The sequence below is a fragment of the Podarcis filfolensis genome (genome assembly GCF_964270895.1).
Source record: "Podarcis filfolensis genome assembly, chromosome: 11".
NCBI lineage: Eukaryota > Metazoa > Chordata > Lepidosauria > Squamata > Lacertidae > Podarcis > Podarcis filfolensis.
Window position 1 is genome coordinate 25,849,492 of NC_139613.1, and position 25,270 is coordinate 25,874,761.

A 25,270-nucleotide genomic window follows, 5' to 3' on the forward strand; every position below is an offset into this window, starting at 1 on the left:
ACATGTTGACAACCCAAACAGACCAAGCAACATTATAATAGGAAAGTGCTGTAGCCTGCAAACAATATTTTTGCTAGTGGAGAAGCAAGGATGAGGCAGGGAATGAACGGAATGTCATTCCAAGTACAACACACAGTCATCTCTGTAGCCTAGTGCATGTGGAACCCAGAGTTACGCAGAAAAAAGGTTTGAATTTTACTGAAGGACGTTATTACTATTATCACCCATCTGACTGGGTTGCCCCACCCTCAGAAACCATGTTCAGAATGCTACATGTCTGTGTCTATTGGAGGGGAACAACTTTTTTGCAAGGGACAAGGGTGGGAGCCACATGCACAAGGAAGAAAGGATAGAAACAAATAAAGGATCAGCATGACCTGCCTGCTTGCCCAACGGGAAGGAGCAAGGTACTAAGAAACAGGAAATGTTGGTTTGGTAATATTCCCTGCCAAAGTAAAGCTTACCTTCCAAGTATCAGAGCAGCAACAATAAATGTGGATGGAAAGAGAGAAGCAGTGGGACTTGAACCCCAAGACTATGACCATCATAGACAGGAGACTTTCCTTCATGGGTGAATTCATGACATGCCCTCTAAGCCATATGCATCAAGAACTCCAGGAGGTTTAGCAAAAAAAGAGATCCCAGGTTTTACCTCAGGCCATGTAAAGGCCTCAGAAGAGACATACACTGGAGACAGTGCAGTATGAACATTGATACCCAAGCAGAGGGAGTGGTACACCAACTAATGACCTCACCAAGCAACAGTCAGCCCTGAGAGGCTTCAAAGTGCCTATCATTTTGTAAACCTATTCAATCCCATGTAGTCACATATACCATATTCAGTTGATTGATGGTTGTTTTCCTCAATAGAGAGCTCATCTCACAGGCATCTGGTTGAGCTCTATGCAAAACAGGATGGACTAGATGGGTCTTTGATCTAACAGAAATCTTCTTATGACATCGCCCCAATGTTCACAGAATACATAAAACAGAGTGCGATATACCCACCGGCTGCACCACTAGCAACTGCAGATACGGCACCTTCAGCATTAGAAAGGGTCCAATATGCTTTCATTCATCACTGAAAGAGAGTTGACAAGTCAAGAATGAAGACTGAGAAGGTTTATTGATACTAACAGAAGATAATTATTAATCTTATTTTGAGACATTTCCATGTAGCAGAAAGGGCAAAAACCAGACTGGAAACAGTCAAGTAGAAAATTGGGAGAACAAAGAGCAGGACAGCCAGTCATACAAGTTTTGAGAATATAGAAGAAAAATCAAACAGATCTGGCTATTCCTAGTATGGGGGTTAACTTTAGTCCCTTCACATGTACAGATACATGTGTGTAGTAGACGTCCATGCAAGGGTCAATTCTAATCTGCCCAGGATTCCTTGTCACTTGCACAAACCCTGCATAGATACATCTGTGTTTGTAGGCCCGTACTTATGGTGAGCGGCTAGCAGCTGGTAGCTGTTTAGGGCATCAGTGGTGGTCAGGAACAAGGCTAGCAACGTTGCCATGGAAGTCCTTCACACAGTGGGAGAACCTGTGATGGGATTTTCATGGGCAGTCCATTTATGAAAAGTCATGCGGGCAGGCAGTTGTACACCTTAATTTCAGAATCATTTCAAGCCTTTTTGAGAACTGAGCCACCTTTACTACAGAAACCCAAGTTAGGCTTCAATTCAAACCCCTCACCTGTCTTATAGATTCAACAGAACTTATTCTGAAGGGACATGCTTAGGATTGCAGCCTAAAAGAAATAAGAAATAAGAAAAGGTATTGATTGTGAGCAGGAAAGTTTAGCTAGCACTCTTTAAAACTGTGTTTGCTTTGTTTACATACACAACTATGAGATACCACAAGGTTGGAAGATGCCAAGTTAGTTTCACGCCAATCTAGGTCAAGTCTTGTCTAAGCTGCTCTCGCTGCTGGGTTCCCCTTCCTTGTATTCCTCCTGCTTTTCTTCCTCCTCCGCCTTCTCCTCCCCTCGCCTTTCCCTCAGTTGCCTCAAAAGCAAACACCCGCTCTCTCTCAGTTCTTACCCTCCTTCCCTTCCCGTCCCCCAGCCCCGCCACTTCCTTTCTCTCCCCAAACCTAAGAGCGCCTAAAAGTGTTCCTAAACACCGCTCCCCCTCCCCTCCCTAGATGGCTTGATCTCTCTCTCTGTGCATCTCACTTTTTTTTTTTAATTCACACACCCTAACCTGCTCTTCCTTCCCCTATCACAGCCGCCCTTCAGAGCAGGGTCATTGGCTGTTGCTAGAGGCTCCTCTCTCCGGATTGGCTAAGTCGCGCTGCTGCTGCTCGCTTCGCCAGTTTCCAGACTTGTTGTCTGGCTCTAAGGCTAAAAAGTCTGAAGGGGAAACTAGTGCAGCTGCGCGGTTGGGGCCGAAAGAGAGAGAGAGACCGAGTGTGTGTGTGCGCGCGCTAGTCAGTCACGCTTGGCTGTCTGGGCGGCGCTGCAGTGTCTCCCCCTGGCCTGGGCGGCGGTGCTTAGTAGTAGTAGTAGTAGTAATAATAATAATAGAACTGCTCCCGCCGCCCGCTCTCCGTCGCTCCCCGCGGCCGGCCTGCCTGCCTGCCGCCGCCGCCGCCCTTATCTCTGGGGAGCCTGAAGGAGACACCTCAGCGAGTCCCTGGCCGGCGCCCAGAGGAGCGAGCCTGCCAAGCGAGAGGGGCGGGAAGGAGGGAGAGGAAGGGGGAAGTGTGGAGAGGAGGAGCCGTGTGTGTGTGTGTGTGTAAGGCGGGGAGGGCGAGGGAGGAAGGCGAGCGGAGCGAGGGAGGAAGGCAGGAAGGAAAAGCGAACGAATAGAAGATAAGGCTGCGCAGTGGAAGAAGAGCAGGAGGAAGAGGAAGAAGGGGGCTTGTTGCGCTTCGCCTCCCCGCCTCCCCTCCCACCACATGCCCCTGGCGGTGGGTTGCGGCAGGCGCTACGGCATCCTGGGCCCGGCCTAGCGAGCGAGGGGACGCAGAGAAAGAAGGAGAAGCCGAAGGGTGGAGGGGGGGTCGACGACGGAGGCGGGTCCGCAGCTCGGGAGCCTCTTTGGAAAGGAGAGCTGGGCCAGGCTCCGGCGCAGGCATTGCGGCCCCCGCGGTCGCCCCGTCCCCTCGCCCCACACAGCCGCCGCCGCCGCCGCCACCTCAGTAAGGGGCGGGAAGTGAGTCTTCTGCCGGGACTGGGCGGCGTTCGAGGCACCTGAAACCGCGCATTTGTCACGGCGGAAGAGGGCAGAAGCTGAGGCGACGACGCAGAGACCTCCCCTCGCTCAACTGCGAAGAAAAGTGAAGAAGGAGGCTGGGGGAGGGAAGGGGGGAAATAACTCACCTCGGCCGGCCGGGCCGCAAGCTTGGCATTGCTAAATCTCCACGACACCCCCAACCCCGGAAAAGAAAAGGAAAAAAAAAAACCCAACAACGTCGACGAAAGCTGTTGCATCCTCTACCCCACCCCCACCCCGTTTTTTTCTTTTCTGGACTGCTGAGAAAACTTGATTTGGATTTAAAGCATCCATTGGGTAGTGAAGGAAGCTGGTGCAAATGGAGATCTGCACGCCCGAATTGTGAGGTTGGTTTTCAAAAGAAATAATTTTGGAAGTGTGCGTGTGCGGGAACATTAGGAATGAAACCCTTTTTATGTGTCGGAGAAAGGGGACGCAATTGTACTTCATTTTGAGATGGTGGTCTGCCTCCTGTTCTTACTTTCGTTAGCTTTTTAAATGTCTTTCTGGATTTTGAAGCTGGTTCTCTCTCTCTCTCTCTCTCTGTGTGTGTGTGTGGGGGGGGGAGAGAGAGAGAGAGAGAGAGAGAGAGAGAAAGTCTAATCGTTACCGGTACTTTGAAATTTTGTTGCAGAGGAGAAATGTAGGAGAGCTGATTTTGTGTGTGTAAAGCTTCTCAGACAGAAGTTTCTTTGTTCCATAGTAGAAGGTATTGAAGTGAAACTGCCTGATTATGCATTCGTGATCTTAAAACATGTCATCTGTAGAAGCGACTTGCTGGACCGATAACTAACTTTCTCTGCAAGCATTCCGTCTGCATAAACGGCAAATATTCGTTTTCCCATGTACCATTAAAGTTTGAAGACTTTTTCTTTTCTTAGAGGCCGATGTTTTTCTTTTAGAAGGCATTCCTTAGCTGTCGAGCAAGGACACAGTTCAGACAGGCCTGATATCTTGTGAGACTTAACAAGTGTTTCTTCTTTCATAACCTGTGTAGTTCAAAAACGTTTGAGTAGTAGAGATATTTGTCATATTGTCTTAAAACAGCTTCAGCACCTTTAGTCAATGGCTATCTCCTGAGGGAGTTTAAACTTTATTTGCAAACGTCTACTTGCATGTGTGGTTTATGGACAAATTTATTTCCCCCTAATAGTGGAATTCAATGGTTTCATTTGATTTATTTTTCTTTACAATGTAGTTTGGTCTTGGTGTTTTGGGAAAAGGTATGGAAATAGTGAGGTTTCTGAAAAATTGTTAAGATTAAGCAATTCTCATTATAAGGAAAGCAAAATGTGTTGTATCACCTGTTGAATTATATAATTTTGATGACTTCACAAGCAGCTTGCCATTTGTTTTTGTACAAATCTGCTTTGAACATGTTTTCTAAATTGTGCATTAGTCAGATGACTATAACTGAGGCATTATTTTTGTACTGTGGATGGTTTAAATCAACGTCCATGCTATGTTTTGCTGGTCTGTCTTGATGGGAGTAAAGGCAAATTTCTCTTGGCGTCAATCATCAAGATTAGGAAACTTTCAAACTATACACATGATCTTTAAAGACACCAGTAAAGGTTACTCTTGGCCATTTCAAAGGATTGGACAGAAAGATGGCAGTGAACTTCAACTTCCTTATATGGCTTACGCGTGGCAGAAAAGCCTAAACAGAGTAATCATTTTACAGTGAATTAGCACTTCCAAAGCAGTGTTACATTCCCCACAAAACATATTCTAAAGAGGGATAGAAGGTATCATTGCATGATACATATAACTATAAGATATTGTATATCTAACATGTAGCCATAGAGCATAAACTATTGTATTTTGAACTATTTATTGTTCTTGATATTGGTTGGACTTAAAATCCTGTACAGTGCAGTCCTGTAAATGTCTGCACAGAAGTAGACTTACTCTTAGGTAAAGGTGTATAATATTTCAGCTTTAGTTTAGTCACCATATTGGATTAGGCCCTATTTAAATAGCACACTTCTGCTTAGGCTAGTGATGTGTCATAAATTACATTAATTTTAGTAATACAATTTGAAAAGATTTGTTGGAATTATTGCTCTTGGCAAGTCAAGCTTATATGATAGTAAATTATCTGACAGGCCTTTGAATTTTCACCTTTATCTGATTGGTTCAAAGCCTGTTTAGTGGTGTGTGTGTATTACATTTCATTAGTGATGTGGAAACTTCTCCTAATTTGACTTTTTTCAGTGAGCTATGTTTATATATGTTCTGTATATCTATACTGTATGAAAGTTTTCTTTTTTAGTGTTCTTACAATTATGTGCTAATTTTTATATTATCTAAATTTAATAAATAATAGCAAGTAAGATTTACCTCCTTTGGTAATTCAGATGAATGCCTGCCTGTACTCTTCAGTAAGTCATTGGGAGACAAAAGAAAAACAGTAAATTTATATAGTTCTGCATGCCAGCAAAGTGTAGCTGAATAGGCAGTTAAAGCAGGTTAAGTCAAAGCAGTAATCAGATGGCAATATTTGCATGTAGTGAATCTTTAATAGGCGCAATGAAGTATTTAGTCATTATCAGAAGACTTATTTGAAAAAGTGAACAAACCACTAATCAATTTATTAAAATACATTTTTGTATAGGTATCTGCTCTCAAATTTAAAATGTGTACTTTAGTTCAGTTTTAATCTAGCTAGTGGCTATTTTTCACAATTGCACACTTTATTTTTTTTTTAAACTGTATACTACTTTATTGTCAGTGTCCAAATAATTTACATAGAACACAATGTATAAAGTTATCAGTAAAAGTCAGAAGATAGAAACATGCTGCCATATATATATATATATATATATATATATATATATATGTATATATATATGGAGAGAGAGAGGGGGGGGTGTGTGTACATTACACACAAACACACACATGTAAACCTTACATATCTAGGCAGGCTTGCCTAAACAGCTTTTTTTGAAGCAGGCATTGAAAACAACACAGTGAAGGTCAGTGGGCAGTGAGTTCCAGAACGTAGGTGCTGCCACACTGAGAGATTAATTATTTACAAGTGTGGAATGGATATTGTGTAGCACTTTTCAAAGTGCTCGTTCCAGAGTTTGCAGTGTTGCAGTATTGAGTGGGCATAGAAGGGGTAATGTTGCCTTTAGTACACATAGAGTACACATTAATGTCTACCTAAGCTGGTCCACATGTGGAATCAGACTTCCATGCACACATTGAATCATGGAATTATAGAGTTGGAAGGGACCACAAGGGTCATCTAGTCCACCCCCCTGCAATGCAGGAATCTTTCACCCGACGTGGGACTTGAACCCACAAAGCTGAGATTAAGAGTTTTTTGATCTACCGACTAAGCTCTCTATGATGATCACCTGTTAGAATAGAAAATGTGAATGAATAGATTCCACATACAATGTTTGAGGCTACATCTAGTTTCTGCCTACAAGTTGCAGCCTTATCAGATCAACACTGACCTAGTGTAACCTCCTTAGAGCTGACAGTGTCAACTTTCCTGAATGACAAATGGGTGCTCACAACTGGATTTGTGCAAAACTGGATTGGGGTCTGTGTATGCTGTGGTGAGGGACCTTCTGTGGCCTGTGACCATAAGACCATAGTGAAGTTCTTCCATTGAAGGCTTAGCTTCATAACTTTCGGGTTTCATCTGCATGTGAGAGATTGAAGCAAACTGACGTGTTAGCATTTGTTACACAGTTAAGAAAGCTTTTGCTTAAATTTTTGGACTCACAAAGAATATATTTATGGTTACTGACATACATACAATATGTGTTCCTCGGCCAATTTAAATATAAATATATTGAGAGTCCTGCTATGTATGTTGTAATTATGTATGGAATGGTGACCTCTGCAAACAACAGGGCATACTCAATGCTCTGGGGTTGTTGAATAGCCTACTAAAAGAGAAAATCCCTGTCCCTGAATTTCCCAAATGCCAAAACCTTTTCAGAAAGGCTTTTAGATAATAGTGATGGTATGCTGCTGCTGCTAAAAAAAAAAGGTCTTTGTGGTTTCTTTCTTTGGGTTGGTTTCTAAGGGTATTTCTTTTGAACTTTGTGAGCTACCCTGTACACAGGAGATGTAGAGCTAGATTTAAAAAAAAAACAACAACCCAAAAAACTAATTTCTACCTTTTTAAAAAGCTACTTCTATTCGTTTACTGAATATTTAAACTTGATCCTCAGGGCAATTTACAGTATTAAGAGCAGAAGCAAGTCTCTACTTATCTTTAGTTACCAAATTCAGGAATGTACAAAGCTTGGCCATTGACTTAGGTCTTAGGCATTAAGTTTGAGAAGATGATTGTGAGCTGCTAAAGTAAGGCCATTTCTTCTGTTCACTTTGAGTAGAAGGGGTAGTATTAATAACCTGCCCTCAGTCCACTGTTAACATGGGAGGAAGACATCATGTAGGATCCAGTCCATTCAATTCTTTCTTAGTTAAAAATAGCACCCCAGCTTGTGCCTGAAGGGCCCATGAAACCATTGCTCACTCTGGTGTAACGTTTTCCTGGTAATTCACGCCTGTTGAGACAAGCCCTTCTGTTCTGCTTCAGCTGCATCCTTTGAAGGAAAGGTGTATATGGGTTGTGTTATAATAGCAAAGTTCTAAGGTTACAAAAGTATGATTATTGACAAAGCAAAATTTGGGGGGAATCTTATACCCTTATACCCTTACCATGTAGAAATTGGTGGGATCTGTAGAATAATATGCATTGATAACCCAGAAATACGTTTGGTTTACTTGTATGTTGACCTAGGTTTAGTAAATTGACTGGACCTGCCATCCAAGTACTTTGTTTTTATCTAGTTGCAGTTTATCATGTATGCTTCATGTATTTGCTGCAGAAAATACCGCTGTAACAATTATCAAGTAAAGTATGGCTATTCTATATAAAATTCTACAAGTACAGCCTTGTAAATTTGTGCCATTAAATGTCTCTTAACTAGTGACTCCCAAGTCTTGAGTCTATTCTTTTATGGGCTCTTTCTTAATTTGCCTTGGAATTAGCCTACGATCCAGGACCAAAATTCTTACCAGATTTGATTAATAATGTTGCATATGATTTTTTGCAAGGTCTATACCCCAAGAGATGGTAGGTCCAAAGCAATTGGATAGTTCTGTGTATAATCATAATTTATGTGGATCTTGGCCAAATGCAACCCTGCCATGTTAAGCCAGCACCATCAGTTGTGAAATACAAGACCTAGAGTGCTTTGTGTGGTCAGCCACATCTCCACCTAGAGTGTCCCATGCTAATAATGCCCAATGTGTTTAGATATTAACTGTGTACATCTCTCGCCTGGCTTCGGGTCACCTAAGTTATATACCCTTACCTCCAGGAAAGTGGCCTCTACAGAATGCCATGGCATTGCACCTGACCCAACAGCTTTAGTTGCAACACACTGTCAAGTGTACTGCTCTCATGCAGATAATACTGAAGAAGAATTGGATGATTTTTGTCCTGCTGAATTTAAAGATGAACCTGTAAGATCAGATATGTTAAGGAGGTAGTAACTATATCTTTTCTCAACTGAAATGTGGTTTATTGTGAAATTGCCAAAAATGTTCATCTGTGTTTACATGGGATGTTGATTGCACAAGTATATCAACACATACATGGGGCATTCCATTACTGTCTGAATTAATGCTTGACCTGCAGGACAATGTCCAAGAATGTTTCCACTTCATGAGGAAATCCAGCTGCAGGAAATGCTCATGATTATTATTTACACAAAGAATAAAACATGCCTTTAACCAGGGCTGGAGAACCTGGAGGATTGCTAGATATTTCTGGATCTCTCTTTAGCCCAGCTAGCATGGTCAGTGGTCTGGAATGATGAGAGTTGTAGCCAACAAATAGTGGGCCACAGGTTCCCCGCTTCTGCTTTTGAAACTCTTGTTGAATTTAAGTTCTCATCCCCCGCTGAAGTCAAACATGCATATCTCTTTGTCCTTTGACAATTACCTCCAGAGCCCTGAAAAAATATTAACAGGCATCTAACATACAGAAATCTTGACAAAATGAATGGGGTGATAGTTAAAATTGTGATAGATTGCAGCATGTGGCTGTTCTCTAACTTTTGATATATAGTCTTTTCTAGAAATATTTACCATTTTCATTACAAATGGTAAGAATTCACCCTTTTTGGTGTGTGTTGCTCAAGGACTTTCACCAGCTTATATGAGATGCAGGATTTGCATGAAGAGTTTAGCATCAAATGCAGATGATTTTTACTTTGCTTAAAACAAAGATGAATAATGGTATGTGCATAAACGTTTGCTGTTTACCTGTATGGTAATAAATGTTGCAAATGGAAGTGAGGGTAACGTAAAGCAATTATTATTTGTTATACTGGACAGTGATGCATAATGTTCCTTAAGAGGTCTGATTATAATTGTATGCAAATTAAGTGCTGAATTGCAGGTGATTCAAACAAAATCAATGGGTAACTAGGTCTTTAAAGATGTAGGGACCCTGAGTTGTGTGGCCATACACTATGTACTGCCGTAGTGTTGGAATGGCAATTTATTTCTTCTGCTGTATGAAGAGTGCAGTGACAAGACTCTAATTCCAGATTATGCAGAGGGAGAGGAAGGGCAACGTAATGGACCATAAGTGACCTGTTTCTGTTGTGGTAAGTTTTTAATGGAATGAAGTGAATCTTGGCTTTAATTTTATATGTTTTGTTAGCTGACATGCTTAGAGAGATCTAAGAAGGAAGTCAACATAAAAGATTCTCTTGTGGATGATAGTTTCAAAAGTTGACTTGTAAGTCCATTTAATAATTTTAAGTGCCTGAACAGGTGATGTATATTTGATATTGGATGTCAGGGTAAATGGAGCTGGCAAGATGGAATTTCTCAACCTTCAGTGGCCTCCATATTAATCAAGATTATATTACATACAAATTAGCTGTAGTGCTCTGGTTTTACTATAGGCTCTTAGTGTGGTTAAACAAGTGCTGTTCCTTACTCATGCTGTAGAAAGCAGGAAGAGGCAATGATCACATATTTAAAAAGTTTCACTGAAGTAGACTGAAAATATATTCTGAATTTCTCAAAGGCAAATCAAAGGATAGTTTAAGAAACATTCACAGTGTATGGATTTTTAGATGTAATATTTCATGCTGCTGAAAAATCAATTTTTGTGACAGCAATGACCAGGATACTTGGGACAGAGGCTATAGTGTTGCCAGCTAAGGAGATGGACCAGGTTCTTGGTTATGAGCCTAATGTGTGTGATTAAGAGACCACTGTACCCAAGCCTGGCAGGCAGGAGCCCACTGAACCAAATTCCACAACATCAGAGCCTGTAAAAGCAGAGCCAGGAGCCTCATTGGTCCATGGGGCTTGAAGAATCCATACCTAATGCCATAAGCAGCACACCAGGCAAGTGGGCCATGCAGTGCATGATAATTGCCTATCTTTGAGTAGGATGGTTGGCCTTTTAGGAGACACTTAAATTTTCCAAAAGCATATAGGAGAAGCTGACCTGAAGGCAGAGGTAAAAAAGGTATCTGCCCATTTCTAACCCTTTTTGGAGCAGGTAGTTCATTAGAAGCCATCCTTGTTGCTGTGACAGTTAACCTGCCTTACTACCCCGCTCCATGGGTTCCTCTTTGAGCAAGGCAGTTTAGCATATTTTTGTCAAATGATTTGTGTAACTAATTGATAGGTAAGATTTAACATTATCATGCATTTCTGCTCTTATAATAGGCATGCAAAATTGTGGGGTAGAGCCAATGTTAGTCATACTTTGAAAAGAGCCATCGAAGTTCATGTGTTTGACAAACTTAAGGTACAGTTAACGAAACACTGTATCTTTTCCTTTCAGGTAGTATAACTTTTGTTCTTTTAGCATTTCATTTCCTCCACTCATTCTCTCTCTACCCCTTCCCTCCAAAAAAATCTGTATGTATATTCTTGCCAGTTTAGGATAATGGTTCATACATCTCATGAAATGAACTGTGCTCACAAAAGCTTATGCCATTATAAATTCATTAAAAGTTGAAGGTGCCAGACGCTTGTAACAAGAATGCAAACTTAACATGGCACTCTTTCTGGCAATCCATTAGTTATAGTTTTCTATAGTTATAAATGGGGATGTGGGTGGCGCTGTGTGTTAAACCACAGAGCCTAGGACTTGCCGATCAGAAGGTTGGTGGTTCGAATCCCCGCCATGGGGTGAGCTCCCGTTGCTCGGTCCCTGCTCCTGCCAACCTAGCAGTTCAAAAGCACACAAGTGCAAGTAGATAAATAGGTACTGCTCCGGCGGGAAGGTAAATGGCGTTTCCGTGCGCTGCTCTGGTTCGCCAGAAGCGGCTTAGTCATGCTGGCCACATGACCCGGAAGCTGTACACCGGCTCCCTCGGCCAATAAAGCAAGATGAGCACCGCAACCCCAGAGTTGGCCACGACTGGACCTAATGGTCAGGGGTCCCTTTACCTTTACCTATAGTTATAAAAATAATTTGTCACTGCTGTATATGACTAGTTCTCCGAGGCTTGGAAATATGTTTCCATCCCTGAATTTGTGTCTACCTCCATCCCAAAATGGAGAATAGCTAGTGTTTCATATAACAGAATCCTCATGCAACTATAGAAAAATTCCTTTTACACACTGTTAATCAAAATTGTCCCCTAGGAGTAAGTGTCAGATTAAGAAGCAAGTGTCCACTAAAGGCCATGCTAGATAACCTGATATCCATAAAGAAACAAGCATATGTATGTTGAGCAGCTACTTTTCTTATATACATACAGCTTGCCTTAACCTTCTGTGAGGGCAATGCAAAACTGTAGCCAAATAATCTGTTCTGCATACGCAAAGTGATTTGCAGAGCCAATGGTTTTCCCTTGTCCCCTTGTTGTCAACAATTTTTAAAACGAGATCTGTGAAAAGAATTTATAGTCTACTAATATTGGCTCTGCCCACTGTTACGTTCATATAGGAGCTGAGGGCCAAGCATGATAAAACAATGGCCAACTTGTGTCTCAGGATAAGATCAATCTGAATCCATACAAAGGGATGGAGTGAAATTTTAAAGTACAGCATAAGCTAGCTGGCAGGCTGGCTAAATCTTTCCCTCTTCCATACTTTCGCCCCCCCCACCCCTTTACAATACTTTCCTACTTGAACATAGTAGATAGCACTTCTATTGAATAATGTTGTGTACACACAGGGGATCTCTTACCTTGTGTTGTAGATAATTCATGTTCAGCAGTAATTTTTATACTGACAACCACAGACTAGCTTTCAGTTCTCTAGTCTCAATAATCAGGTATTCCATATAGCTTCCTGATCAACTTCCCTTGGCCATGATGGGTTGCCTCCCTTCTGACTAGCCTAGAGTAATTCTTTTTTTAAAAAAAGCACTGCATCAGCACCAACCTGTTAAGATCAGGCATAGGCTGCAGGATTCCTAGAGCCACTTTCCTTGCCACATTGTAACACATAATGCAGCTTGCCTACAGTAACCGTCTGAATTCTGTGCTGTTTCCTCACCTATGTTGCATGTTTCTAGGAGCACTGGTTATAAGAAACCCTTTACATGCTATGAAAGATCAACACATGTCACTTAACATTTGGCTTAACATTATGTCTCACCCTGAGCTCATGGTTTGTTTGCTCAAAACGAAAATCACAAACTATAACCTTTGTTATAGCTCATGAATTGTTTGGAGAAAAGCAAAGTATAAGCCCAGGCAGTAGGAGTGGAAGAGGAGGTGAAGCAGGTGCAGTTTTTGCTCTTTGCATCAATACACTGTGCATTTGCCTTTTAATCGTAGTTCAGCATAACTGTATGGTTTAAAGTGGCATGCGAACTAAGCCATGTAGTTGCTTAGAGGGATGTTTTTCCTTTTTTAAAAAAAACAACAAAACCCACACACAACAGAACTTCCAAATAAGATGTTTGGGTATTATAATTGAAATATGTTGGTGGTGCTGTTTTACAATAGTCGTTAGGATTGCTTATTAATTTTTCAAATCTTTTTCAAGTCTTTATTTTAAAAGATAGTTTAACTTTAGTATCTGTTTGTGAGGGATTTGGCTGGGACCATACAGTCCATGGTGGAATTCATATAGTTTTGAGAACCTGACTCCATTCTTGCAGGCAGGTATATACCTCAGTTTAAGAACAGAGCCTGAAATTGTAATGCTAACTTATCTGAGGGTTTGCTGTAGAATTAAGCTCCATATAGTCTTAAAGAGGAAGGGATTTATGGATGTGTGAAAGAGACGTAACAGGAGGTGGGAGGAGAGGGAGTTATCGCAAATAAGAAGTGGCAGGAGAAGACATGGTATGTGCTCAGCAAATGCTTCAGTTCTTGAGCTGTCAAAGCAAGAAATATCAGCCAATTTGACTAATATCCTCAGGTAGGGTATAATAAAACTTAATTAGCATAGAGGAACAAGCCCATGGCAGGGTTTGTGCATTAGACATGCCAGTTTTAATATTAAGTGAGGCATGTTTGCCAGCCTGTATGTGGAAGCAAGGATTACATAAATACTATGGCAAGTTAAAAACATCATGTTCTCTGAAAGCTGCAAGTGTAATAGTTTCTGTTGATGATTTTCATCTTATCTTCAATGCTGACGTACACATTTAAATAGCTAACTAGTGAACAGAAATGCATAGTAACATATCCATCACACTAAATTAGATTGATCTTTTCCCCCTGTGAATTCAGTCCATGTGAAACAAAGGGGAGTAACTCATTTGGAATAAGAAAATGTCTTGGCAGCTTAAAAGTTGGGTAGAACAAAGGTGAAATGAAGCCTCCCTAAAATTCTTTAAAATTGTGATTCATTCTTATAAGGGCAAGTTGTTGTGAAGCATGTTGCATTGTTCACTAAAGTGCACTTCCAGTCATGTGAGGCTAACTGTCCTAGGTGTAGAAAACTAGCCAGAATTAAAAATGGAATGGTTTACTGTCACTACTTTACCTTGCCTAACAAAAACAAAAACAAAATGAACAGATGTTTTTAATTTTTGTGGACAGGAGATATGCTTAGCCCAGAAGAGACCTTTTGAGTTTTCTCCCTATTTGGGGTTACAGATTTAGAAAACATTCCAAATGAGAGAGTTGTGTTGGTCTTTTGCAACCAAGACAGAGGGCCTTGAGGTAGCTTTAAAGATAGCACATCTACTGTGATATAAGCTTTTCTGGAGTAGGGCCTGCTTCATCAGATACATGAATGGTTGTTCTCATTTGGCAGAGGTTAAATATGTGTATCTAGGGATGCGGGTGGTGCTGTGGTCTAAACCACAGAGCCTAGGGCTTGCCGATCAGAAGGTTGGCGGTTCGAATCCCCACAACGGGGTGAGCTCTCGTTGTTTGGTCCCAGCTCCTGCCCACCTAGCAGTTTGAAAGCACATCAAGTGCAAGTAGATAAATAGGTACCGCTCCGGCGGGAAGGTAAACGACGTTTCCATGTGCTGCTCTGGTTCACCAGGAGCGGCTTAGTCCTGCTGGCCACACGACCCAGAAGCTGTCTGCAGACAAACGCTGGCTCCCTCGGCCAGTAAAGCGAGATGAGCGCCGCAACCCCAGAGTTGTCCGCAACTGGACGTAATGGTCAGGAGTACCTTTACTTTGACCTTTAAATATGTGTATATGCAGACACACGGAGACATATTGTAAACAGTGGGACCCAAAAGCCAAAATGCAAAAGGCTAAAGTCTGAGTGACCACATTTGGATTTTACACTAAATCATTTGAGATGAATAAGCTGAAGTGAGCCTTTGGCTTGCACACTCCTCCTCTAATCTTCTGGCATGGCTACAAGGAAGAGTTCACAACTTTTGCTTCCATATTTGCTTAAATGCTGAAACAACAAGCCATTAAAAAAATTTTTTTTTTGCTTAAATGGCAACTAAAAATGGAAGCAAAGCCTTCCAAACTTGAGCAGATGAGCCTGAAGCTCAGTTAGGCTTGTTTATGTAATGTCTCAACAGGTCCAGTATTTGGGGGAGAAGGGTAAAACCTTCAAATGAACTTCTTTTTTACATGGGGAAGCATTCAGTAATTATGATCCCCAAAAGTACTCTGAAGTGAAACAATCAACAAAAGTCCCTAGCATATGACTCTGCAGAATATATAACATAGCTGCTAGGGGTTGAACTGCAAGATACGGTAAATTGGAAGGCTGCAGTTAAATTCCCCTTTAGTCAAGGAAACTCTCTTCCATATCCAGTGAACTGAGGATAAGCCAGAGTGATGTACTTATTGTCAAATCTAGGCTTGCCATATTTCAAACAGAGAAAATCTGGACAGAAAGTTTTTGAGCAGTATTTCAGATATGTCCAGGAAAATCTGGACGTATAGCAACCCTTTTTGTTGCTCCTTTGCTTCTAATATTAATCTATAACATGAAAGTTCCTGATAATGACTCTATTGTAGTCCTAGTATTATACCAGGTCCTTCTAGTTGAGATCTGTGGCCTATTCTTAAGTAAGGCCCAAACTTGACCTAACAGGAAATAAGAAATGATGCTTGTAAATTGAGACTCAAGGTTTGCATCTGTCTCTCAATGTGATGCAAACAGTTTTTAGTGTCATAAATGCTATGTTTAATATCAAGCTTAAAAGTGGGTACTAATTTATATGGGGCAAAATCTGGAAATTCCAAACTATATAGGCCAGCTGGAATTCATTAGCATTAATTACTTGCAGGATCATGCTTGCCTTATAGCTGTGGTACTCTTTCTGTAAGACTGAATGTAATGCTGTAAGGATATCTGTGTGTCTCAATTGTTGATATTTCCATTTTATGCAGCAACAAACTAGAGCTTATTCTGTGACCAGGGACTGTAAGCAAACTGCTCTTTTTGGACAAATGTATGGTAAATAACTTTCCCGAAACTTGCTAGTTTAATTCATAACCTTTTTAGATTTGCACTTAAACATATTAGGTGTATGCTGATAAAACAGTGGGTTGGTTTGAACATAATACTAGTTTAGCATTTGAAGAATGAGCCCTGCAGCTGTGAGGAGGAGCTGAGAAAATTTCACTTCCATTTTAGAATAACTGCAGTTTGTCATATAGACTGAAATGTAGACATACTGATTACTTAGTGATGATTAGTGGAATCAAGTTACGGTAACTCCAATCCACAGTTTATGAAGCTGGGTTGTTTTCAAAGAAGAGTGGGAGGCATCCAGAGTCTGCAGTCACATTCTACAGAAAGTTTTAAATATGTTTTCTCAAGGAAGTACACTCTTTCTCCACCCACAATAATATTAACGTATCTAGGCTGTTGCAGCCAATGCTAAATATGGCTTCAGTGTGTGGAGATGTGTATTATTGCTCACTGCTTTTTATATTGAAATGTTGCTTCTATTTTGCTGTTTAGTGAAATTATTTCATCTGTCAGTTTTGCATGCTGCCTCAGAGGAGCTGTATGAAACTAAGTTTTACTCAGATCCATTGAAATTAATGGACCCAAGTTAGTCTTCTCCATTATTTTTAGAGGGCCTACTCTGACTACATTGACTACTACCCAAAGTGATTTGCAGAGCACAATGTCATTTGTAATGCCATGAAATGGAAGGAATCCTTGGCTGATCTTATTCTCATAAGGCTTGTAAAGAAGTTAAATGTTGTCTACAATCTGTATGTTTTTTAAAAGCAATAAAGTGGAGTGGTTAAAGACATCTTTCAACTTTTCACTTAGTAAATCAAAATTACACTACTCACCTATGGGTTTCTCACCTGTGGACTATCTGTTCATAAAATTTATTTTATCTAGGACTGTGCATTGAATCAGTGCAGTGTATGGTGTTGTGTCTTTCAGATGTAAGAGGCTTGAGTGGCATGATTGCCTTTTTCTTGGTAGACAGATCCTGTAGGTGAGGAAAGGATAGATGTGGCCCAAGTTCTCAGTTCTTTTTGTATTGTTTGTGGCATTTTGTGTATGGTATTTCTGCTGTTGCTGACTTGGTTGTTGATAATTATTTAATGATTTCTTGTAATCAATGGGAGTGGTTTTTGTTGTTGTCATTTTGCTGATATCTTGTAATACTATATGTAAAATGATACTAGGGATACATTGTGCTGTGTACAGTAACGTAGAAAGGTGGTGTACACATTTGAAATTTTTAAAAAAAATGCTGTGTGAATACTTGTAAAATCAGTTGCAAAGACTTAGGTCATTAATTGGTAACCCCTCTCCCAACCCCAGATTTCAGAAGTTAAGAAATTCACATCCCACTTTTATTTTAAACATGGGTCATTAGAATAGAGGTCTAGCTGCTTGTTTCAAAATAATTTGGATAGAAGGTTCTCTTTTGCTCTTAACGTTTCTTGAAAATTTGTACTCTGCTTTTCCTTCCATATTAAAATATAAGGCCCTCGGATGCCTGTTCACTAAACTGTTTATCACATAAATTTACAAATTCACATCAAGAATGAGCAGGAAACAATTGCAAGAGCCTTGAAACTCTTTTTGTGTGTGTGTCATGTACAGAACTCACGGAAGCTTATCAGCACAGCATCAGTGCAAGGCAATAGGAAAAAGAGTGAGCTAGAACTGCTGCTTGGTTTCCTCTTCAAGGCCCCTGACTGATTGGGTGGAGCACCTGGCTAAGACAACAAGCAGTGCAAAAGAAAAAAAGAAAAAGTCACAAGTGGCTCCAAAACTGCAGGGTCGGAGGAGAGTTGGAGGCAAACAATTGGCTTGGAGTCTGTCCCCAATTGACCATGGCTCTATTCTTATTTGATACCTGACACTTTAATCTGTCAGTTTGATGAATCAATAAACGTTGCAGTCCTAATAGTAAGCTGCATCTTGGTTGTTTAATCTAAATATTTCTAGTGCTGCAGCATTTGGGGCTTGTTATGGGAGACTCTGATCTAAATTCTCAGTTGTGCCACAAAGCTAAAGATCTGGCTTTGAGTAAATTGTGATCTTAAGCTATTTCAATTGTGGTGCAAAGTATGGTCCCACTCTGAGTTTCTATTGGTAAGGAAGGACTGAAAACATCAAAATATTTGGAGTACAGTCATACCTCAGGTTGCGAATGTTATCCGTTTGGGAGGCACATTCGCAACCTGCAGCATTCACAGCCTGAAGCACCGTGTCTGCGCATGCAAGTGACGCGATTTGGCGCTTTTGTACATGCGTGTGATGTCATTTTGTGTTTTTGTGCATGCGCGAGCACCAAAACCCGGAAGTAACCTATTCTGGTACTTCCGGGTTTGGCACAGTCCGCAACCCGAAAACGCGCAACCCGAGGTATGACTGTACTACCTGCTGTCTGAAATTAGCAAAAAAAACAAGCCCCACTTCTTCTCTGTCCCTCTCCTCTGCACACATTCACACACACCATTTTGTTAGTATTGGTCTCTTGTGAAGGAGACCATATCCCTTAAAGCATAAAATCAACACTTAAGCAGTCAATGCTTAACAGTAGCTGCAAAGAACTCCCTTATTTCTTTTGTTTATATACGTATTAAGGAAGCACTTGTCAATATCACTCGTAGGTAATCTCCAAGTGATTCGTGCAGGACAAAGTGGGATTGGAGCAAACTTGTATTGGACTTGGTTTCTTTTCATAGTGCAAGAACTGGAGCCAATGCTGTCCCTTACTTTTGCAGTAGTGGTCTTGGACCTTGTGAGTTCCCATGGTTCAAGAATAAGTTTTGATGTTGCCCTTGATTGCTGCAGGATTGGGGACTGGTCCTCATTCTGCAAAGAATTGGCTTTCTGCTGCTTTCCTGGTGTCCTAGGATGTCCATTGAGGGTGGAGTGGAGGGTGTTAGGCATTCAGGCGCATTGCTTTCTTCATGGAGTCCCTATCAGCAGAGGCTAAACTGGACCACAACTCATTGGAAGGACAGCATAACCCCAAAATAAAAAAACACAACTAAGTTTATAAAATACGATGCCAATTCTATTCTACCCCCTTGTCTCTTTCCAGTGTCTATTGTCACATAGTTCATTATTGCAAAACATGTAATAACTTGTTTTTTATTAAATAGTCCATAGAAATTTTTTGGTATTGGTTGTAAGAATATATAAAGGTTCTGTCAGCACAAGACACTGTTCACTAGGAACTTTTCAAGTGAGAATTCCACGGGAATGAATTGGATTTGTACAAGAAGAAAGCAGTACTTTTGCTGACTTCTGCTCCTTTCTGAAACAAAAACACTCCCAATAGATTGTGCCTGAACAATGCCTAGAATTTGCCTGGAACACCTAGAACAACACCTGTCTAGCCTACCTCAAAGAGTTAGTTTTGTACTGAACATAAAATTAGGAGTATTCATTGCAAACCAGCGTGAGGAACAAAACATGTTAAGTAAAACTTAGTTTGAAAGATGATAGGGTGAGGAGACAGAGGGTGAAAGTGAGTAGACCCTTTTGACACTTGCCACTCATCAGCATTGATGGCCTGAAATTCTTTCACAGTCAACAGATTAAAGAAATTTAGTCTTGGTGTAATGTTTCCCTTCAAATAAAATTAAATAGCATTCACAACAGTCCAGAGAAACAGGATCCATTACTTCATATTTCAGAACCAGTTATTTCATATTTGAGCTACTGGTGGTGGTATTGAGGTGGGAAGAGGATAAATACTTCATTTAAAGAATAATGAAGTAGAATAATTGCACTTTTAAAAGATAACCCTCATATATAAACATATCAGAGTTAGAAGATATACATAAAATAAGTTCAGCTCCAATACAGATACCAACTGGGTTAAACATCTTCATTTAAAAGACTTGTTGAAAATAACACTTCTTTAGCACATGCTGAAAATACCTTAGAGAAGGTTTCTGTCTGATATATCATAGTAGGGAGTCCCAAGTGTAGGTGCACCACACCTAAGGTCCGATTCTGGCATCTTGCAGAGTGGACCTTACGATAGGATGTTATCTGCATGATTCCCTCTCCTGTAGAATGCAATGATTGGCTGGGTTTGTAGGGGTGAGATGATATTTTTGATATTCTGGTCCCAATCTGTATAAGGATCTGTACAGCCAAAACAGCACCTTGAACTGACCCCTGTAGATAATTGCAGCCAGTGCAGTTCTTTCTGTAGCAGTTTAACATGAGAGTATTTCACCCCAGTGAGCTCTTGAACTGCCACATTTTTTTTTTTACTAGCAACAGCTTCTGGGTTAGCTTTATGCAAAGCCCCCATAGAGTGCATTGCAGGTTGCCAGCACATGAATGACAATAGTCAGGCTATCCCAAACTAGAAACTGTCATATCTGTCTTGCTCACTGAAGCTGTTAAGATGCTCTCCTAGCCACCAAGACCTGTTAAGCCTCTATGGCAGCGATGGATCCAGGAGCACCCCCAGACTACAAACCTGCTCCTCTGGGTGAATACGTCCCCATCCAAAGCAAACAATCAACCAGTTATCCATACTTGAAACCATCCACTACAGTGTCTCCATTTTGCCAATACTCAGAGTCACTTTATTGGCCCTCAGCCAGCACCCACTGAATCCAGGCATTAGTCCAGTGCTTGCACGACTTCTCCTGATTTAGATGTTACAGAGAAGTAGAGCTGGCTAGTATAAGCTCACTGGTGACACCTCACCCTAAATCTAATGACCACTCCGAGCTACTTCAAGTAGATGTTAAATAGCATCTACGACACAGTAGTATTACTGTGGCTCCCCGGAGCATAAGAGCAACTGACCTTAAAAATGGTCATTTTGGAACAAAGGAACTTTAAAAGGAGACTGCAGCATGAAACTGCTGAATTACAATTCAATAGTAGATTTGATGCTGTGACTTGTAATGAATTGACACTGGGTTTTTCTCAATCTACAACTGTTAATTGGCTTACCAATGCCAGGATGTCTGTATTATCAACAATGACTGTTTTGTGAATTGTCACTAATTATGTAATGATTGCTGTCTCTAATTTATGCATTTCACCTTCTGTTGACCTCCTTGTTCACAATCTTCCTACAGGATAACATATCACACATTTGAGGCAGTCCACTGGAGAACATAAAATCTTATGCCGCAATAAATTTGTTAGTGTTTAGGATGCTACAAGACTTTGTTGTTTTTAGTCTCATTTGTGATTACCAGCAGATCTTTCCAATGTGCAACTGAAATTAGCCTCAGAGTGCATGAATTTTCACTGCTTCTGTAACATTTGAGCAGGAGTTGTGCAGACTTTTTTTCTTACATAAATTAGATGCTGCTTTTAAGATGAGCAGAGGTTAGTCACAGCAATTTAAGAAGCAGTACAATATATTATCCACTGAAAGTACATAGTGGCAGCAAATTACAATTTTTTTGCCTGCATGATTATTGGTTTGCACCCATTTCTTTTTAGAATTTTATTCTGCCTTTTTGGTGACGACGACAACAACCCTATGGTAGTGTACAATAAAACAGAAATAAAAACAACATAAAACATTAGCAATGATATTAAATTAAAAAGATGCGTCTTGACTTCTTTTGTAAAACAGAGAATGAGGAGGCCAATTGTGGTTCTAAATGGAGTACATTCTACAATCTGGGAGCAACATGGTGGTGGGGTAGGCTTCTCTTGGCAGTGGTATACCCTCAAAACAGCCTCTCTGGCAGGTCTTAATAATAGGACAAATTCATGATAGCCTAGTACATCATAAACAGTGTTAGAATGTCTATTCGCCATTGGTGGGGGTCAGAAACACTTTTTATTAATTATTTTGATAAGCATGAACTAATACGCAATTCACATAAGTGACACATTGTTAATATCATATTTTTAACAAATTGTTAATACATTTTTAATTTGGTTTTACAATAAAAATATTGGTACCATACGTACCTGTAATGGCTTTAGGGGTTGCTTGTGCGTAAGTTACCGCCGCTCTGGGCTAGGTTGCCTGGTTAAACCGTTTCTGTCTGGACAGCCATCCACTCCATGGCTGTTCAGTCGCTAGCAGAATCCGTCAGTGGGCGTTTCTTGAACCTCTTCCAGCAAAGAAGTTCTTTGACGCCAAGTCGCCGCCTACTTTCCCTGCGCGGAAGTCTTCTGCGCAGGGTGGGTGTGGGCAGCGGAGGACCTGTGCTCTCCTCGCTGGTCTCCTGCGAAGAGTCCTGGAGCCTCCTCTCTGCTTCCCCCATCGGCCCCCCTCTATCCCTGGTGTTGCGCTGATTTTCTTCCCCAGCCGGAGACCTGCCTCTCTCCCTGCTTGGCCCCTCTCCAGCATCGCTGTGGAGCCTCGCCTCCTCCTCTAGTTCCGATGGCAGTTCCCTGACAGTACCATACTTCAGTTTTCAGAACATTCTACTCTTTATTGTTAAACTCTTTAAAATATTACCTATCCGTAACATATACTTTGAGGCACATACATTTCAGCAATCCTTGAGGGTCAACCAGGCACAGAAAATGGCACCCAGACTTTTTGAGGTGGTCTCAAATAGAGAATCTTTAGGTGCGAAATGTGCCTGGTGCCCCGCTACGTAATTTCAAACCTTGATCATAAACAACTTCAGACCAAGCCAGAATATTAAACCAACTTCAGACCAGGGTTTTATATCCTTCTTTGTTCTGAAGTAGACTTAATGTAGTTTCCCAGTTTGGATGAAATGGGAAGCTATACTTACATGAAGCCTTCCTGGTTTGTTTGCCAGCTTGTGCTGGTGAAGAAATTGCATTCCCAGCCAAAAAGCTCTTTCCTATCTTGGCTTTACCTTGCAAACTCTCCCAAAGTCTTAACGGAAGCTTCTGATATCCTGACTGCCTATAAATTCTGGAGATTTCTGATCGAGTGGAGTTAGAGGCAGTCAGAAATATTAGCTGTTATAACACTTTTTTGCCTAGTGTATTTGTAGTTGATCAATATGTTTCTATTTATAAATTTATTAATTGTTAGATTTGGCAAGACGTTTATCATTTTTCAGCACATAATGATTTAGATCACTGGTTCCCAATTGGCGATCTATGGACCCCAGGGTCCGTGTAACCCACCCAGGGAGTATGCAGTACCATTTACATAACAAAAACTACCCATAGAGATAACAAAATTTTCAAAAGTAAGGGGTCTATGGTTTGGCTTTTGAAAAACAGAGACTCCACAGTACTGGTTTAGATAATTAAAAATAAAGAGAGTACAGGGAAAGCAGCTTGCTGCTTGTGTGAGTAAAAGTTCAGGGTTATCTTTTCGCATTTCTTAGTTGTTGTCACTGAGAACCAGTATCCCTCTAAATCCCCACATGCCACCATAATACTGTGATGCATCCCTGCCCTTAGGCAGGGATATCTTGCTTGCTTTACTCCATTTTAAAGGACCTGGGCAGGTAATGCAGAGATTAGTTGGGAAATCCTCACAAAATACAATTCTTGATCCCGCTGAGGCCAATGAATGGTTTTTGCCAGAGGGTGATAGAGAGGCACTTCCCCCCAAATTGTATATACAGAATTCTCACAGAGAAAGATATACACTCATGACTTGGATGTACACACACACACACACACACACGACTCTGCTTCCCATTTACTCTTTGGTTTTAAAAATACTTAGGTTTTTGAAGTAACAGAGAGTCAGTTCTTCAGTATAATTGCTCTGAGAATCATTGCAATAATATAATAAGAATAATTTTTTAATCAGCCAGTACTGTTTCATCAAATGTGGAAGGAAGCTAAAGGTCCTTAACTAGCTGTCCTTTTTTGTTGGTTTTACACTCTTTCCCCCCAAAAAGCTCATCGGATTTGCTGTGCTGTAGAATATGGGACTCAGAATTTTTGACCACACTGACAAGCCCATGGTACTGTAATGGTGTTTGGTCTAGCAGACATCCTCAAAAAAGCAGTCTACCTCTACTGTTGGAGGCAAGTCTCTGATTGCCACTTGCTGGGAATTGCAGTTGGGGGAGAAAGCCTTTCAGAATACAAATCCACCTAACAAGTAACCTTATCTAGTCCACATTTTACCAGCTTCTCTGCAGGAATATCATGGAGTACTTTGTCAAAAACCTTACTGAAATCAAGATACACTACAGGCAACAACTGATTTATGTGCATTTGATTGACACGTAGTCGTGCATGTGCGCATGGCATCGAACTCGGAAGTGACCTGAAAAGTCACGAAAATGTCACTAAAAGGGTGGAATAGGGGTGGGCCAGGGCAGACAAGGGCATTCTGGAAATGTTAAAGCAGGAATGGGGTGGCGTTCATGCCCAGTTAGTATCTAGGCTAGAACTCTAGTGTTTGATGGGCATGGAAGTGTTTCCAGAATTAAATACAGAACATTCTTGCAGTTTGGGGTTGGCATTGGAAATCACATGGTAGTTGGGCACAGCTTGGCATAAGATTATGTCAAGGTTGCAGACAGTTCTTTTCATGCATTCTATCACACCCTAAGAAGTAGCATTACTGCCCCCTGCAAGACCTAAATCTTGGGGTACTACTAAAGTGAACCAGGCCATTTCCTCTCTGGTGTGGGGAGGCATCTCTTATCTATCCCTACTGAGAATTGCATTGGAAACAACAGAGGATATTCTTTGAGGCATGATTGCAGTGGGGTTTGGATTCTGTAGTCCACTCCAGAATCCATTCCTTGCTCTACCAAAGCTTTTGGACTGAAATCAAGCAATTTCTTTCTGCTCATAATAATCCCCCTTAATACATTTCTATCTGGACTGGCTTTTAATGGTATCATAGTAAATGTTCTATATAGTTGGTGTGTGCAGTGTCTTTTAAAATATGTAGCTAGCCTTTTAAATAGAAATAGACAATTTAAATAGCTGCACCTAGCATTTATTATTTTCATACAAAACCAAGTGAAGAAAGGTAATGCAATGAGGATTGGCCGTTTCTGTTTTCAGGCTGGGAATTACTGGATGGCTGCTTAAATACGACCCATGCTGTCTGAAATGTATGAATCCAGTTTAAGCAGCTTATGCTGTATCTTGTGATTTAAAGAATACTGATAGCTTTATCATCTCTCTGTAAGCAGATAGAATACAATCCTATTAATCCCTACAGATATTTCTTTGTATATCATTGAAGCCTTCACCTGGTGTGTTGAAGTTGTGTTTTCATGAAAGTTTTGGTGCAGTAAGCAAGAA

At 40.9% G+C, this 25,270-nt stretch overlaps 1 protein-coding gene and 1 long non-coding RNA gene across 5 annotated transcripts in view; one reads left to right on the top strand and one right to left on the bottom strand.

Moving 5' to 3' along the window:
• Positions 1 to 2,284, bottom strand: part of LOC310744692 — a 40,517-nt gene extending 38,233 nt beyond the window's left edge. The window contains exons 1-3 of the long non-coding RNA XR_014539659.1: positions 2,213 to 2,284; positions 1,704 to 1,758; positions 1,009 to 1,081 (exon numbers count right to left, since the gene is read on the bottom strand). This is a non-coding gene — a long non-coding RNA (uncharacterized lncRNA). The remainder of the gene's footprint in view (positions 1 to 1,008; positions 1,082 to 1,703; positions 1,759 to 2,212) is intronic.
• A 50-nt stretch (positions 2,285 to 2,334) lies between these two features.
• ERBIN (erbb2 interacting protein) overlaps positions 2,335 to 25,270 on the top strand; it is an 85,884-nt gene continuing 62,948 nt past the window's right edge. For all 4 annotated transcript variants that reach the window (XR_014539618.1, XR_014539619.1, XM_083576005.1 and 1 more), the window contains exon 1: positions 2,335 to 3,573. The gene's annotated coding sequence lies outside the window, so the exon portion shown is untranslated. The remainder of the gene's footprint in view (positions 3,574 to 25,270) is intronic.